The sequence below is a fragment of the Penaeus chinensis genome, chromosome 40, assembly GCF_019202785.1.
Source record: "Penaeus chinensis breed Huanghai No. 1 chromosome 40, ASM1920278v2, whole genome shotgun sequence".
NCBI lineage: Eukaryota > Metazoa > Arthropoda > Malacostraca > Decapoda > Penaeidae > Penaeus > Penaeus chinensis.
In genome coordinates this window covers 22,626,336-22,631,150 of record NC_061858.1, presented here as the reverse complement: position 1 = coordinate 22,631,150, position 4,815 = coordinate 22,626,336, and positions in this window count along the sequence as shown.

The window sequence follows — 4,815 nt, the reverse complement described above, 5'->3', positions numbered from 1 at the left end:
GGTTCAGGGCATCTTCATTAGGTAAGGGCATTGCATAAGAAATGTAGTCGTCATAAAAATGCATATGATTTAAATGAAGTTATGGCATGGCATATTCAGAAAAGCAGGCCAACGCAGCAACTACTCAGTGAATGATATAGGGTACACTTTAGAGCGAGTGGCCTAAAGTTATTAGTCTTGGTCAACAGCCCGATAGTAGTCACTTCATAGGGGTAAGATTAAGCCCGCGTCCGTGACCTCTGCTGCAAACAACAGCAGCCAAAGGTCAAAAGGTCCATGAGTTTGGCCGCTAAGTGCGAGCAGCAATTACAGCGAACCCAGCCGGGCCTCCCAGCACCGCTGCCCCGCCTCCTCGCGAACTGCCGACGCGGCGCGGGGTCTCCGAGCCGTGGCGGCTGCGGGAACTGGCGATAGGGACTTAAATATCAAGTTACTATTTGTCTGATTAGTTATTAATGGAGTTAACGCACATCTACGTTGTAAAAAGTTATGTAGGGGTAAAACATTTTTACGTCGGGAGTTTTTTCGGGCACTCAAGACTCTGGACCAGAAGGTAGAGTTTAAGAACGTGTCTTAGCACAGCTGTGCGGCAGTCAGCAGCAGAGTTCATGAAAATCACACCGTGAGGTCATGCGGGCACGGCCCAAGTGACGTGGAGCCACTAATGTTAGTAACCGTCGGATAAAAGATGAATATACAAAAGCTTGAATAGTATTGTGTCAAATGTTTGTAGGCTAAAGTTTCCGACAGCGGCAGTTATTCAACTGTTCCAGAGGTGAAACGTGTCTTTATTTTGATCATCACTTGTACATTATTTATTGGGTACATTATTTGAGTTCAAATCAATTTGTGTGCGAGGATAGTGCATTGTACTGTTAATGAAGTTAGCTTGTACTTCAGCTTACCATACTGATATTGTAATTCAATACAAGAAAGAATGTTTAATTGTAAACATTTAACAAATCGCACCAGGGTGTCAAGTAAACTATGTCTCTCGCTTTTAGATTATTGCCAGAGAGTGAAAACCCAAGACATTTTCTGACGAAGGAAACCAGGACGCTTGTCGCTGTGGCCTGACCCAGATCGCGCGGAGCTCGCGCTCTCGGTGCTACGGAAACAGGCGATTTCCGCTGATATTTCTGCTTCTATACTCTTTGGTTCCGCGAAAGAATTCTCAGTTTACATGGGCAGTTAATTAAATACTCATTATTTTTGGAATAATATTTGATTCATAAATGATGCTGATAATAATAGCGATGGTAATGACGATAGTTATGATGATTATGATGATGACTATGACAATAATGATAATGATAATAACAGTACAGATGGTGATGATAGAAATGACAGTAATGGTAATAAAAAGATGTTAACTGATGTCTGTAATAATCTTAATAATAAATAACAACAGAACATAATGATAACAATGATGATAATCATATAAATTATGATAATGATGATGATCTTGCTAATAATAATGATCATGATAATGATAATGATGGTAATAATAGAAATGATTATGCTAATAACGATAATGATAATGATGAAAAAAATAATAATTTTAAAGACCTTGATCATTCTTATAATTGTAATGACAGTAATAAACTATTATTATCCTTATTGAGATGATAATGGTGAAGATGATGATGACGATGAGGAGGAGGTAATAATAATAAGAATGATAAAAATAATGCAACAACCACTCAGCATTTTAAGAAATTGACCGCGGATTTGGCAAGATTTATCCCCCAGGCTTCATTTTGAATGTGGAAAAGTAGCCTCTGAATATTGCTCAGGATGAGTGATTTATTGTCAGTGACTTCAGTGCTTGATTGCAATTTCAGCTTCAAAATGATGTCTTTGAATTCCTGCCACTTCCTTGCTGAGAAAGACACAGTATGTAATATGAGTCATCCTGAAAAATACCATGAATGATGTATAATCAAACAGATATCAGGTCATGTTAAATATTTAGAACAGAGGGTATTGACTAAGTGAAAATCTGATTGAATTAGTCGACATCAGTTGTCAAAACTAAAAAGCGGAGAAACAGAAAAGCAGAGTGAGGTAATTGGTAAGAAATATGATGATGACAGTAATGCTTATAGCAACAGTCATATCAGTATAGCTGTTATTTGTTTATATTACCTATGGGCAGTGGAGGGGAATCGCCCAAAGTCCTCGGCTCATTTCCCTGCACAACCATGTATTCCACCCACCCAGCCCTCCCACCATTTTTTGCCCTACATTCCTCGCCCCTGCCTTGCCCTGCCGCTGAAGGGGAGCCGCTGCTAGGGGAAAGAGGACTCCCAGAGCGGCCGACCGCAGGTTCCAGCGCCGAGGATCAGCCCGCCGTGCCTGGAGGCGGAAGATATAACGGTGCCGGCTGTTGGGGGGGGGGGGGGGATCTTCCTCTGTTTAAACGCACACGCATGTGTGTGTGTGTGGGGGGGGGGGGGTATATGAAATTACATTCTCTCTCTCTCTCTCTCGCTATATACATATATATATATATATATATACACATCGCTCCGTTTATCTTTATGTATGTATGTATGTATGTATGTATAACTTAAACTATGTGTTATCTGTATTTCTATTTGTCTTTCTACCTATATGTGTAACTATAAACTTTCTCTCTATATATGTATATAACTTAAATTATATGTATATCTATCTGCTTTTCTACCTATATTTGTATCTATACATTCTCTCTCTCTCTCTCTCTCTCTCTCTCTCTCTCTCTCTCTCTCTCTCTCTCTCTCTCTATTCCAATTGATATCTAAAGTGCTAGAAAAAAATGTTGCAAATCAACTATCGACATTCTTAGACTACAATCACCTTATTTCCGAAACGCAGCATAGGTTTAGCAGTAAGCTATCCACTGAAACAGTCTTATAAAATTCACAAAGAAAAATTTATGAAATCATAGACAAGAATCAAATAAATTTCCTCACAGTGTGTGATATGTCAAAAGCATTTGACGGAATCAGCCACAAATGATACTTAACAAAATGAAAAGTCATGGAATTGACAACTTTTGGTTCAAAAGTCAGTAAAAATTTGTAATATGTCAACTAAGAAACCAGTCCGGTGTCCCACAAGGCTCCATGTTAAGCCCGGTCTTGTTTACTATGTTCGTTAACGACCTATTAACCATTGCAAACAACTATCTCCTTGTACAATATGCCGACGACTCTCATTTTTTTCACACTACCCCTGTAAGCATTTTATATGAATTGATAAGAAATACTCAACAGACTCTTACAGAGTATTTTGACAACAAAAGCCTCAAACTAAATCCTAATAAAACAGTGCATATTTATAGGTAGTCGACAAAATAGCCTAAATCACCATAAGCACAATCATAGAATTTAAAGGCTACCATTTTAAACCAAGCATTTCCTTGAAAAATCTAGTACACATAGACAGATACATGACTTTCGAAACACATGGACGTCACTTACAAATAAGTAATGGGCACATTGATATTCCTAAATCACATAAAAAACAAAATCCCTACTGAGTCGAGAATTATTGTTATACAAACCCTTGCACTCAGCAACTACTGTTCCAAAATACGGGTCTCAACCAACAAAACTCATATACAAAGAGCACAAAAACTACAAAACTTTGCCGCAAGAGTAGCAATAGGCAACGTAAATATACATAACCACATAACCCCCATTAAAAAAATCAAAATGGTTAAAAGTTCAACGAAAATTTCAATTTGATACATGTATACTCATTCATAAATACATAAAGGGTGACTATCCTCTCTGGTTAATGCCTCTACAAACAATTGATAACAAAACAGGTATTCAGCCAGACAAATTAACTCTCTGCACGCCAAAAGGTTATACACGGAAACGGTTAAAGCAAATGTAAATGCGAGGACCCGAGATCTGGAACAACCTACCACAAAATATTAGAAACGTTTCCAACTTATGAAAAATCCATCACGTTATTCCTCTACACAAAGCATGTGACATCGAGGATATGAAGAGCTATCGTCCAATCTCTTTCTTGTCAATATTTTCAAAAATATTAGAGAAAATTTCAACCAATCAGCTAATATCTTTTTTGGGTCGAGCAGACTTTTGGCTGATAGTCAGCATTGATTTCGACAAACGCTTTCTACGGAAACTGCTCTCCTAAAAGTAACCGATTAAATATATAGTAATATTGACATTTAAAAATATCTTATCTAGATCTTTCCAAAGCTTTTGGCAGTATAAACTACGGCATCCTTACAAAGAAATGTATGAAACTAAACATAGATCCACTCTGGTTCCGGGATTATCTTACAAACTGATCACAGGCATTAAGATGCAAGGACGTATCTTGAAGAAGTGTTTCCTTTGGTGTTCCTTCGGGATCCGTGCTAGGTCCTATTCTGTTCTTGGTTTACGTGAAGGATTTGTCTGAGAGTTTACCAGGTTTCGTAGTGCAGTATGCAGATGATAGTCAGTTACTTCTGTCTAGAAATACCGACTACATCTCGGTATTAATCGAAAGAGCAGAGGATGTCTTATGAACAAAATTATAGTTTCAGAAGAATGGCCTATTACTGAACGAAAAGAAAATTAAATGCATATTTATTGGTTCACAATACTGTAATCCTAAACTACAGGATGATATTGCTATAATTTTTAATGGAAGTTATATAATACCAAGTACTGTTGTTAAAAGCATGGAAGTTTATGTGGATCAACATTTGCTTTTAACGTATATATAGATGAAATGTGCAGAAAAGTAATGGGAACACTTATCTATCTCAACAGAATAGGAAACTCCCACACACGAGTCATTGGT